The sequence below is a fragment of the Artemia franciscana genome, chromosome 4, assembly GCF_032884065.1.
Source record: "Artemia franciscana chromosome 4, ASM3288406v1, whole genome shotgun sequence".
NCBI classification, from domain to species: Eukaryota; Metazoa; Arthropoda; class Branchiopoda; order Anostraca; family Artemiidae; genus Artemia; species Artemia franciscana.
Window position 1 is genome coordinate 46,937,077 of NC_088866.1, and position 14,126 is coordinate 46,951,202.

The following is a 14,126-nucleotide window of genomic DNA, read 5'->3' on the forward strand; positions in this document are numbered from 1 at the left end:
AATAAAATGGCTATTTTGATGAGGTGACTTTGGTAAAAAAATGAGCGTGGGAGGGGGCCTAAGTACCCTCCAATTTTTTGATCATTTAAATAGGGCACTACAACTTTTAATTTCCGTTAGAATGAGCCCTCTTGCAACAGTATAGGACCACTGGGTTGATACGATCACTCCTAGAAAGAAAAAAAAAAAACAAATAAACACGCATCCGTGATCTGTCCTGTGACAAAAAATACAAAATTCCACATTTTTACATACAGGAGCTTGAAACTTCTACTGTAGGGTTCTCTGATACGCTAAATCCGATGATGTTAAGATTCTATAAGATTCGTTAAAATTCCATGACTTTTATGGGGTGTTTACCCCTATTTTCTAAAATGAGGCAAATTTGTCAGGCTCGTAACTTTTGATAAGTAAGACTAAGCTTGATGAAACTTATATATTTAAAATCAGCATTAAAATGTGATTCTTTTGATATAAATTAAGTATATTTCATATACTTAATTTATATAGTTTGACAAATCAGACCATTCAAATTTCAGCAATCTCAACAATTTTTATATTTTCGCATCTATAACACTTCTAATTCTTAATTTCAACATCACAATACATTCACACTGTCAAATATCTCAACTTTTTAATTATGCAACTCTTACACATTTAATTTTGTAATTACGTTCTGAGACCATACTGGCTATGCATGACATATGAGAACAAAAAATGAAAAGAGAAAAAACAAATAGGTGAAAAAACGAGGATTTTATCAGCCAGTAGCTAAATATTGAAAAACAAGCAAATATTTCGACAAGGACCTCCGCCAAGTCGTCCTCAGTGCTCAAAGAAAACAAAGAAAAAAAAAAAAACAAAAAAAAAAAACAGCAAAATCTAACCTTTATAAGTGACCTGCACGAGAGGAAGACAGATACCTGCACGAGAGGAAGATCTGTCTTCCTCTCATGCAGGTCACTTGCGCCCAGCATGCAGGTTCAGAAAAGAGAGCTCTACAACATATCAAAAATCTAAATCTCCATCCCGTTGCGAAATTCCCTTTTTTTCACGTTTTTTGCGCCTATTTTTTAGATATTTCCAGAATCCGAGAATGAGGAACCGTGAAAAGAAAAGTAGTTTATTGATGGTTTCCCTTTTAAGAAACGATTTTTTTTGTGCTCTTTTATTAGACAGAAACATCACATTTAATCATTTAATTCTTTTTTATGTTTTGTTTTTGTTTTTGTATTAAGTAAAAAAAAAAAAAAAAAAAAAAAAAAAAATCAAGCGACACACGATCACGGGGTATTTTTCGAAGAGGAGCACGAATTTTTCGGTTCAGAATGAGGGTTTTCGTTGTAACATTCACCGACAGCTCACTTATTCCCAGTTCTCTTTTTTAGATGGCTGAGACTGCAGTTTTATGTCCCCTTTGTGAACGTTCAATAGACACCTCAGAATCGTCGGTACTGGCAGAAAAAAGAGCTGTACGGTGATCAATGAAGCTAGCAAAACGAGAGGTACCAGCATCTCTGTCGAGGCAGGGAACCAAGTCCATGTTGCTTGCAGAAAGACTTTCACAAACAAAATATATCCGTCGAAAATTTAGAATGAGAGACGACGAACCTTGCAAGAAAAGACGGAAGCAGAAAAAGTGGTACTCCGATCACGGACTCCAAGTTTCAACTTCCAAGAGTGTTGCTTTTTCTGCACTACAAGGATAAATCTCCACACTACCCACAGAAAAGGACACGAGTGGTACAAGGTTCGGACTAAAGACTTTGAAGAGAGTATGAAGGCAGTGTGCAAAAGCCGTGATGATGATTGGTCAAATAACCTTTTCCGCCGAATATGTGCAGTGTCAGACCTGCACGCAGTTGACGCCATTTATCACGCAGCCTGTTCTTCTATGTTTCGATTAAATAAGAGTCTTCCAGCCAGATTTGCGACGCAAGAACTTTTTGGAATACTTGAAGATACTGAGCCAGATAAAAAATATCCAAAAAGGGGGAGGCCAGGTCACGATGAAAGATATCAGGCGTTTTTGAAGCTGGCTACTTTTTTCGAAGAAAATGACGAAGAACTGTATACAGTCAGTGAACTTGTTGTTAAAATGGGAGAGCTTTTGAGTGGGACAGACCTTGAACCGTACTGTAACAAGTACTTGAAGAGCAAGCTTCTGGAATATTTCAGTGACCAGCTAGTATTTGCAACTGTTGACGGTAAGGCTGACGTGGTGACATTCAAAGAAAAAGCATCAGCGATACTCCAGAATTTTTATTACTTGGACAAAACCGATAACGAAGAGAGTGAGAAAATCAAGCTTATTAGAGCAGCAGCAAAGATTATCAAAAGTGATATCAAAAATTGGTTACTCGACAAGTAAGCAGCACCGCGACATGAGTTCCAGTAGAAAGGAGCGTGACTTCGACGATACCCAGAAGCTCGTCGGATACTTCGGAGAATCTTCTCCGTTCAGAGGTGACAATCAGCTTAGAAACATTGCCAACGGCATAACTTCTTCCCAAGATGTTAATGTTGACGAGGCCGATTTGGCTGGAAAGTTGATTCTAAGTAAGATGACGGGACAAACCTTGAAGGAGCAAGTCTTCAAGAAAAAAGACCAAGTGACCCAAATGAATACCAAAAAGGCGGGGTCCTCTGTGGTAGCGCACATAGATCCGGCGCTCCTTTTCCAGCGGTTTATAATAGTAGCCCAACGAACTGACCTCCGAGAAGAATACTTCAAGTACGAACTTTGTACGATTCCTCCTTCTCTTTTCGAAAGCGATGGCCTTATGAGAAAAGCAAATAAGCCAGAGCTTGCAAAAGCGATCTTTCTGGCTTGCGGGATTGAGACTCAGTCACCCTCAAGACCTGCTTCTGCGTGTAACATCGTCTTGGATGGTGGTTCTCTTCTACATCGAGTTCCATGGAAGGTAGGGTCAACATTCAAGGTCATCTTTGCTTCATACGTCCATTACGTACAAGCAAGGTACCCTAGTGCGATCGTTGTGTTTGACGGATATGAAGGTGGTCCAGCAATCAAAGATGCTACCCATTTATGTCGAGCAAGGATGGTTGGCCGCCAAGTCTTTTTCACCGAAGAGATGACCCTCTGCATGAAGAAAGAAGAGTTTCTTTCATGTAAGACAAACAAAGGACGATTCCTGAAGCTGCTTGGCAACCATTTGGAAGCCGTTGGTTTCCGAATTTTCCACTCGGAAGGAGACGCCGACGTTCTGATTGTAGAAAAAGCCGTAGAAGCTGCTAGTCTTACAGACACATTCGTGGTTGCTGATGATACTGACATCTTGGTTCTTCTGATCAGTCGATCAGATTCGCGTTCCGGGCGTTTATATTTCTCACCTGAAGCTAAGTTTGGCGGTACTAGTTCAGCTTGGGATATTAGTGAGATGAAGCAGAAGCTAGGAACAGATGTCAGCAATCTGATACCGTTCTGTCATGCCGTGCTGGGTTGTGACACAACCTCTCACCTTTACGGAATAGGAAAGGGCAAAGCCGTTCAGCTGCTACTTTCCAACAAGAGTTTCAGGAACAGCGCTGCTATATTTGGCGACAAGCTCGCATCGCTTGACGATATTGTGGCAGCAGGAGAACGAGCATTGTTGATACTGTACGGTTGCCCTGATGTTTCGAACCTGGACACTGCCAGAAAGCTAATCTTTCACAGAAAAGTGAGCACTGCCACCACTTTCGTGCATCCACAAGAACTGCCACCGACTCAGGCAGCAGCGAAGTACCACTCGCTACGTGTCTACTGCCAAGTTCAAATCTGGCTCGGGAACCCAGTAGACCCTTTACGCCTGGGATGGAAACTGCAGGATAACGAAGTTTTTGCGCCAATAAAAACAGATCTCCCTGCCGCTCCGTCTCAGCTGCTGAAAATTATCAAATGCTCGTGTCGTATTGACGGCTCTGATAGTGAAAAGTGTACCTGTAAGAAAAACGGACTTAAGTGTACTATAGCCTGCCGTACCTGTAAGAGAAGCTTGTGCAACAATTCGAAGTTTCAAGAAGAAGAACTTAGTGAAGAAGAATAACAGTTAACTGTGATGATGAAAAATCTAGTTTCTATATTTTGATGATGTGCAATTTTTATATATTTGAAAAATAAGATAAAAGCTTTTCTCTGAACACATTAAGTTAGAACCTACCTTGTCTCATGGTGTTTGGCGCTGAGGTGTTTCGTCATTCCTGTTTATTGTTGTTTAGTCTTTTTTTTTCTAAGCCTTTTGTTTACATAGCCAAATAGACTACAACGCTGGTAAGAGTTTTTTTTCCCCAAAGACACAGTTTCCCCCCCCCCTTTTTTTTGCTGATAAATATTTTTTTTTGGTCAGGTAACGAAATGAGTATCAGAAATGAATTCAGAGCCAAAAGTTGATCTAAAAAGATGTGTAAAACATTATAGTTTACGTTTTTAATCTTTTTTCCCGGTTTTTGAGAAAATAAATAAGAAAACATTAAAAAAAAGCAATTTCGCATCGAGCTAGAGATTTAGATTTTTGATATGTTGCTAAGCATTTTTTTCCGGTCCGGATGGTGAAGAAACCATTTCTGTACCAATTTTTTCTAGGTCAAAACTTATTTTTCTCCTACTATATACAATTAGCTATGGCTTCATGCCCGCAGCTTTTATTTCATTGGATTATCTCATTTATTTTATTTGATTGGATCTCTTGAACTCTCTGGAAATTTTTTCTTGAATTTACTGGTCATTTTGGGATGCACATAAGAAAATATAGGCTATCTATGATAGCAAGACCGAATCCAGGAGTCAGGATTAGGGGATTAATCCCCTCCCCCTCCTCCAAAAAATGTTTCTCCAACACAAAATGACGTTTAAAGTATAAAACGCGTGAAATCTAAAATTTTACGCATAAGACGTTTTATGGTCGGGGGGATGGGGATGTGTGGGAGGATCTTTCCTCGGATGTATCACGGGTAAGAGTATTTCCATGAAGGGGGCGCTGGATTTTCCTGTATTATTTTAAAAAAAATCATTTTTGGATACTTTTTTAGCAGCCAAAAAATTTGGAGGGAAACTAGGCCATCTCCCCCGCCCCTCTTTGATCAAAATCGTCCGATCAAAAATTAAAAAAAAAAACAATTTAGCAAAACAATAATATGCAAATTTTGTTTTAATTATTCATGAACAATGAGCAAAAATTAAAACTTGCGTTAATTCAAATGCGTCCAGAAATTAAATTAAAAAAGTTTTTTTTCCACAGAAAGTAAGGAACGACATTGAAACTTAAAACGAACAGATATGATTCCATATATGAAAGGGGCTTTCCCCTCCTTAACGCCCCGCTCTTTACGCTAAAATTTTCAATTGTTTTACAAAGTAGAACTGTAACAAAGAGTCAGATTTTAGCATAAGGAGTGGGGGCGTTTATAAGGGGACAGTTCCTTCCATATACGGAATCCAGGATGCAGGATAACAAATTACCTAAAGCTCATTAAATTAGGTAAAGTGCTTGCACTGAAAATTGAATAGACTTTTAAATTGTTATTTGAGATCCGATGACAGGTTATGGTTATAAAGCGACAAGACCGGAAAGTTAAAAAACGAAGTTTGTTTCCTTGTATTGAAGTTTGTTTCAAATATGCAATAATATGTATCTCCCCGGGTATTTCGGAGAACAGATCATGCGTAATGCATCAAGAAAATAATAGACATTATGGTGGCATTTTGGTTTTGGCTAAAGCATCTGCTATTGAAAGCTATGAGAGAATTAATAGTAAATCTGAAAACTTGCTTTGGTTTTATATTTTTTTTAAACGTGGGAAGCAATTAATTTTGGGTTTACTTCAAGCAATTAATTTACCTCCACAGAATAGTTCATATAATCGAGAAAATACTTCGGAAATTAAAGAAGAAGAATTATCGTTAATACAGAAAAGTTAGAGAGATCTGGAGTGCATGTTGATGGGGTATTTTAATTCTTATACCGGCATAGAGGCTGAGTTCCCAGATTTAGGGGATTTTTTCCAATTTGCTGTACAATACCACGAAGTAACAAGGATTAAAAAAGAACAAATAAATATATGGGGAAGAAAATTTCTAGTGGCTTACGCCTCAAACCCTAAGATCTCTATGCCTCTTTTTTGAAAAAGATAGTCCTATCAGCCCTTACTCAAGAAAATCCTATCAATCCTTACTTGATTCAGTTTGGCACCACTGTAGAATTTCGAGCTCTTTCAAGATTATCTAAAATTCGTGTTTTGTAACCGGAAACACACGGGCCGTTTAATAATAGTAATTAGCTTTCTTGAATGTGCTAAACAAAACTTAGTGTGAGGACTTTCTTTGTGTTTGTGTGTTTTTTTCTCTCTCTCTTCCTCTCGCTCTCTCTCTCTCTCTTTAATGTGACGGTGTGTCTGTCCGTCACTCCTTCAGAACTAATTACCTTATGTATTTATCTAACGGTTCAATGAGAGCTGGGATATTTTGACATTAAAATGCAATTGACATTAAATTGCTTGAAGTAAACCCAAAATTAATTGCTTCCCATGTTTAAAAAAATATAAAACCAAAGTAAGTTTTCAGATTTACTATTAATTCTCTCATAGCTTTCAATAGCAGATGCTTTAGCCAAAACCAAAATGCCACCATAATGTCTATTATTTTCTTGATGCATGACGTACGATCTGTTCTCCGAAATACCCGGGGAGATACATATTATTGCATATTTGAAACAAACTTTAACACAAGGAAACAAACTTCGTTTTTTATCTTTCCGGTCTTGTCGCTTTATAACCATAACCTGTCATCGGATCTCAAATAACAATTTAAAAGTCTATTCAATTTTCAGTGCAAGCACTTTACCTAGTTTAATGGGCTTTAGGTAATTTGTTACCTTGCTTCCTGGATTCCGTATATGGAAGGAACTGTCCCCTTATCAACGCCCCCACTCCTTATGCTAAAATTTGATTCTTTGTCACAGTTCTACTTTGTAAAACAATTGAAAATTTTAGCGTAAAGAGCGGGGCGTTAAGGAGGGGGAAGCCCCTTTCATATATGGAATCATTTCTGTTAAGTTTTAATGTCGTTCCTTAGTGTGTGTGTGTGTGTGTGTGTGTGTGTGTGTGTGTGTGTGTGTGTGTGTGTGTGTGTGTGTGTGTGTGTGTGTGTGTGTGTGTGTGTGTGTGTGTGTGTGTGTGTGTGTGTGTGTGTGTGTGTGTGTGTGTGTGTGTGTGTGTGTGTGTGTGTGTGTGTGTGTGTGTGTGTGTGTGTGTGTGTGTGTGTGTGTGTGTGTGTGTGTGTGTGTGTGTGTGTGTGTGTGTGTGTGTGTGTGTGTGTGTGTGTGTGTGTGTGTGTGTGTGTGTGTGTGTGTGTGTGTGTGTGTGTGTGTGTGTGTGTGTGTGTGTGTGTGTGTGTGTGTGTGTGTGTGTGTGTGTGTGTGTGTGTGTGTGTGTGTGTGTGTGTGTGTGTGTGTGTGTGTGTGTGTGTGTGTGTGTGTGTGTGTGTGTGTGTGTGTGTGTGTGTGTGTGTGTGTGTGTGTGTGTGTGTGTGTGTGTGTGTGTGTGTGTGTGTGTGTGTGTGTGTGTGTGTGTGTGTGTGTGTGTGTGTGTGTGTGTGTGTGTGTGTGTGTGTGTGTGTGTGTGTGTGTGTGTGTGTGTGTGTGTGTGTGTGTGTGTGTGTGTGTGTGTGTGTGTGTGTGTGTGTGTGTGTGTGTGTGTGTGTGTGTGTGTGTGTGTGTGTGTGTGTGTGTGTGTGTGTGTGTGTGTGTGTGTGTGTGTGTGTGTGTGTGTGTGTGTGTGTGTGTGTGTGTGTGTGTGTGTGTGTGTGTGTGTGTGTGTGTGTGTGTGTGTGTGTGTGTGTGTGTGTGTGTGTGTGTGTGTGTGTGTGTGTGTGTGTGTGTGTGTGTGTGTGTGTGTGTGTGTGTGTGTGTGTGTGTGTGTGTGTGTGTGTGTGTGTGTGTGTGTGTGTGTGTGTGTGTGTGTGTGTGTGTGTGTGTGTGTGTGTGTGTGTGTGTGTGTGTGTGTGTGTGTGTGTGTGTGTGTGTGTGTGTGTGTGTGTGTGTGTGTGTGTGTGTGTGTGTGTGTGTGTGTGTGTGTGTGTGTGTGTGTGTGTGTGTGTGTGTGTGTGTGTGTGTGTGTGTGTGTGTGTGTGTGTGGTGTGTGTGTGTGTGTGTGTGTGTGTGTGTGTGTGTGTGTGTGTGTGTGTGTGTGTGTGTGTGTGTGTGTGTGTGTGTGTGTGTGTGTGTGTGTGTGTGTGTGTGTGTGTCGAAATTTTTACTTTTTGTGTTTTGTTCAGTTTTTTCATTCGGCCTTTTTTTGGGGGGGGGGGTCCGATAGAGCAGTACTAAAATCAAGCAATAACGCACACGCACACACACACACACTCACACACATATATATATATATATATATATATATATATATATATATATATATATATATATATATATATATGTTTTGTTTAGTTTTTAAAACTAAAAATTTTATTTGTGGAATGTAAGTTAGGAGTGACTATTAGTTTCAGGTATCGGTAGTGTTAATATTCTGACACAATCTTATTTTAAAATTTGGACAAGACAGCCATAAAACTTTTCAGTAAATAGGGGTAAAACCAAAATAACTTTTTAGTTATAAAAAGTATTATTGGGGTATTCCCCCATCCCCCAGAAAATACCCCCGTGGAAAATTCCCCCTCCCCTCCCATAGAGTAAATAGAGGAATAGAAAATGATGTAGTCCTAATAAAAAAAACAACAACACAACAATGTAAAAAAAAAGTTAGTGCCCAATTTTTGTTAAAACTATATAGCAAAAAATGTTATCCCCCAGGGGCATTTAAGGTTCGAATGAAAAGGTTGGTTATATAAACTTTACAGATCGTTGATTTGGTTGAAATTGGAATCTTTAATTCCTTTTTAAGAATCAAAAGTGATGGATTTCAATCAGACCTTCCCCGACTACCCTTCTTTGCTCCTAACACAATAACGGCTTAGATTATTTAGTTAGGCCTTTCAGAGTAAGCTGTGGCAGATCTTGAACTCGTCTGAAGCCACTATGTGTATACTTTTAATACAAATTCTACGGTTAATAAGTCACTAGAACCTGGGGGTCAGGATTCTAAGCTATGCTCTGGGGGATTTAGAATTCTTATGGAAGAGATGGTTGTATAAACTTTAAAATTGGCTCATTTGGTTTAATTTAAAGTTCTAGTTCCCTTTTAAGAGTCAAAAGTGATTGAGTTCAACCAGCCCCCCTCCCAGCAACCCGTCTTTCACCACGCGCAAATATCACAATAACAGCTTACATTATAAAGATAGACCTTTCAGGGTAATTTGTGGCAGACCTAGCCAGAAGACACTATGTGTGTACTTTTAATGCCACATCTGCAAATATAGTAACTAATGACGTTAAGGGTTGAAACGTTTAGTGGGAGTTACAATCAAAGGAAAGACACGATACACATGAAAGTATTAAAAGGTGATAGAAGCAATATCATAGGCAGCGCTGCTCTATCATCGCTAATAGTATCAATTATATTTTAAAGGAGCTAATTTGATTGGAAATTCGAAGCTGTAGTAGCCTTTTTACGACTCAAAAGTGTTTGGAGTGTAATCAGCCCTCCTCTTTAGCTCATAATTATCCATGTATTTTTAATCAAAATTTTAAGAAAGCCATTTTGTTTAGCATAGTTTAACGATCTTGTAAATATATATTTAGGGCTATTGTGCAGGTTAACCCCCCACTGTTTCGCGATTTGCTCTTAATGCTTAAAAACCAAATGTAACTTTAAGATTAAATGAAAATGGCGAGTTCAAGATCCACCATAGCTTATCCTGAAAGACCTAACTTTACAATTTGAGCCGTTATTGTAATATTTGTGTTTGGTTAAAAGAGGGGTAGTTGGGGGAAGTGTAATTGAAATCCATTTTTTTTCGACTCATAAAAAGGAACTAAAAGGTCTAATTTCAACCTAACGAGTCACTTCTAAAGTTTATATAACTTTCCCTTCCCTTCGAACCCTAAATTCCCAATGGGCATAAAATGCACCACTTACCTCCAGACTCTAGTGGTTCGCACGGACCCCTGTCCAAACATTGAATAAGTTTCTTCCTTTGAGCCCGTACTATGTTGCAATTTTGTGAATTCAAAGGAAAAAGTATGCATATTGACAATGTTTAAACCAAGTAAATTAGAACATCTCTTAAATAAACACATTTTGTTTTTCTTAGTCTTGTATTAAAGCAAATGATGGGGTATCAATGACCAGTCGCCATAATTAAATTAAAGCGCATTTTGTATAGAATTACTCAAGTAAATGACAAATTAAAAGAACAAATACTTATACAATAAAGTAAGCAATCATTTATCTGATAAAGTCTCACTGTTTCGTGCATGTGCATCTTTCTTAGGTAATTGAAAATTCAGCTTTTGTTTCCATATTTGAAGCAAATTTAATAATATCTTAATAAAACTTGTATTGTTACCATGTAGCATATATGGAAATCCAGTGGCTTTATCAGGAAGGAAATTTTCTCTACAAGATTTCTTTCCTGCATTCCTCCTCTTAGATTCAAAAAAAATCTCTTCGTGGTATTATCATTGAAAAAGGGCTTGTTTTTTTTGCTTTGTATTTTTGTTAAAGAAATTGAAAAGACAACGAGATTCCAGTGCCTGGAATCTGGAGAATACTCTTTCGCCCCCTCTCCCATTCCCCTTGGGCTGTGTTTACAAATCTATTTTGAGGAAGGAATACAAAAAAAAAAAAAAAAAAAAAAAAAAAAACCCATCAGAAACTTGTTTAAATGCATTGCCCTACGTTTTAACGAGTCGGACAAACAGATCGGAGATTAGCACATTGGGTCAGGCATTGTCCCCTAGTTTCCATGAATTGGCGCATTTGATCAATACCAGTGGTGTCGACTGGTGTATTGACAATTTTTATTGCAAATGAGGGTGTTTTTGGGGTATTTTTGTAAAAGAAAGTAAAAAAAAAAGAGAATTGTTCTCTCTGGATTTCGAAAAAAAACTTTTCTCTGTCCCCCACCCCCTTAATTGCCGTGAATTAACGTTATTCATCAATTTTGGTTCCGATCATTGTTAGCTAAAGGGCCAAGAGAATATATCTCTGGTTTAAGGTGTTATCTTTTCTGATTTTGGCTTTTTGAGTGACAATTTTGTCCAAGTCTTGATTGGAAAATTTTCCGTTTACTATTAAAATTTTGAGATAAACTTTGATATTATGGGAAATGTTTCGTACTGTTTACAAAAATCTAAAGACAAAGTGATAAGTTAATTGAATGTTATTTGGGAATTGCAACCGAAATAAATTTTATGAAAAACTTTGTTACTTGTATTCTTATAATTCCTTTGACATTCCTTGTTGAATTATCGCTTCTCGGCATTTTTGCTAAGATCAAAGTGTAGTATCTGTTCTTATCAGCTTAATATCTAATACGGCCCCTACATGGGCCCAGAATATTAAACTGATTTTTGGAAACCGGAGGGGTGTCAGGGCTTGCTCCGCTCCCTTCACACGTTGGCCCGGTATTGCAGTACTTCCGGGATCGACGCACCCCTTTCGAGACGAGATCAAAGTCCATGAACCCTAATCAATAATGTGTATAATATGTTATTCAAAGTGAAGAGAGACCCTGTGTTTGGTATTCGACTGTGTTTGGTATTATACGTAAGTAGGCTACCTTTTTGTTGTATTGTAACAGTAGCGCTAATGTTTTGAGAAATATAGTCTTCCAGGAAGATTTTTCTTTAATGTAGGCCTAGTCAGGGTTATACACGATAAGGCATGCTTATATCTAGGGGGGGGAGATGCTTATATATTAAAGCGACCCCACTTAAGAAGTGAAGTGAGGAAATATTAAGCATGAAAATGAATTATGCCCAATATGAATGATATATAATGATATGAATTTAATACCTAATGAAATATACCTAAATATGATGAAAATCTAATACTCTAATAACCTAACAAAATTATAGAAATTATAACAAAGAATTATGGAAAGCAGTCCGTCCAGAACTCGTAGGCAGATATACACACCGGTTTTACCTAAACAGTTCAGATCAAACTGGTGCAATTCTGGTGCAAGGAAAGATTCGCCACTCTAACTAGTAGCGCTATTTCAAACCAGTATCGTTGTATCAAAAGCAGCTGAAATAGAAGCAAGATTATCTAGTGGTTGTCTGAACAGAAGGGCAGCCAATCATCACTATAAGTAAATTTTTAGCGGAAGAGATAGAAGCAACCTTATGTTTTATGCATCAATGTTGATGCTGTGTGTTGAAGTTCTGCAAGTCTTTAAGTTAAATCTGCCCCTTCTTAACCACGGCCACATTCCACACAACCACTTTCGATACAGTCGAAATTATATTTTTGAAACTTATGGTATTCCAATAGTCACAAATGAAAAGTAGTGGTTTACTTCATATCACAAAATTAGTCGTAAAGTACCTACCTTAATTGGGTTTCAAGTGATCGAGCATTAAATGAGAAACAAAATCCCTCATCTACTTCTATTGGCTTAAAAATGTCACCACAGGGGTACTGTCCACCTTGAAACTGACAGTATATAGCGATATCATCTGCTTCAAAAATAGCCTGGAATATAGAGGCTGATAAAAAGGGCCGTCGGATCTATTTTTGATTAATAGCAAGGTTTTCAAACTGGCAATTGCGATCCAATGGAGATTTTTATGGCTTTTTAAACACCCGTATCTCTTATGGCATCCAGAACTGGGTTTAGGAGGGGGAGGGGTAGAGGGGGCACTTACCCCGGCTTCGGAAAAATTAGGGGCGTGAAATTTTAAGTAAATAATTCAAAGATATTAACCCTTTTGTAGTTTTTGAAATTTGTTTTTACTAAAATGAAGTGAAGGACGCAGATAATAAATGAAAATAATTGATAAGCTAATTTATTATTGAAAATAATTAATTAATTAACAAACTGTATTAAAAAATAACTAAATCCCGATCTGTTTAATACCTTCTTCTGTAAGACACCTCCCTAGAAGTAAAAATTTCCCTTAAATCCTCCCCTACAACATCCTCCAACCCGAGTTGGTCATGACCTACTTTTTTGTCTGTCCCTAGACACCTGACAGAAAAGGATGATATTTGGCGATCTGCCATCTGAGGAGTGGGCTCTTGTCATTTTAACCTTTCTCTCATTTTTACCCACGTTTCAAAACCATACTTGACCATTGTTATCTTGTTAGCTTCCAACATCTTAATTTGTAGATTTGTCTTCCAATTCGTCTAAACTCTATTATAACGCAAAAAAAAACTTTTAACTACTTTTAACTTTTAACATTTTTAGCAACTTTTAACTTTTCACATCTTCACTGCATCCAACATCTTCCCCTTTACTAAGAATACAAAATAGGTAATTGAAGCTATCCACTGATCGATCTCATTGTTACCCAGCATCACCTCTCCACCTGCAATTACCCAGAGTCTAAGCAACTGAGTGTTTTTCGGGTAATTTTCAAGCCTATTTTTGGGCCAAAACCTTAAAAAAATCGTTCATTTTCCTAACATTTTGAACTAAGATACTCAAACTCATATCATTGCCATAACTTAAGTGTCGGACATGCATACTTTCTCATTTGATTCCATCCTCTCCCATTATATTTGCCATGTTCCTTAGGACAAAGTACATCAAAATAATCCATGTAAATGGGGATAGAACGCAACTACTTAACTCCTGATTCAAAACAAAACCGCTACTAATCTCATTTCCCACCTCAACATGTCTGAGTTACTAATTTTTTATATTGATTTTATGATTTTTTTTTATTTTCACAATAGCGACCATTGCACAATCGACGAGTCCAAGATGACATTTCTTTTCAATTAGACCAACTTTTACATCAATTTGTCTCATAACATACCTGTATATTAGTAAAACCAGAGAAGAAATACTATGTGTGCGTAGCTCAATCCCCAATCAACGCATTCAAAACCAAGTTCAATTCAACCCACATTTAACTCAACCCCAGTTTGAATTAACACTGATTCAAATTAGCCTAAGAGTAAGTTTGAACTAGCGCTGATTAGCAAAACCCCTGTTTGACTCATCCACTCATTCAAATTAGCCCAGGTATAAGTTAGAGCTACTGCTAATTAGAAGCTGG

At 37.8% G+C, this 14,126-nt stretch overlaps 1 long non-coding RNA gene and 1 other non-coding gene across 2 annotated transcripts in view; both read left to right on the top strand.

The window, feature by feature from the left end:
* Nucleotides 1-14,126, top strand: part of LOC136025670 (uncharacterized) — a 268,288-nt gene that overhangs the window by 122,977 nt on the left and 131,185 nt on the right. The window lies entirely within an intron of this gene.
* Nucleotides 11,363-11,553, top strand: LOC136026712 (U2 spliceosomal RNA). The gene has a single exon (XR_010617398.1). It is a non-coding gene; the product is annotated as a U2 spliceosomal RNA (small nuclear RNA).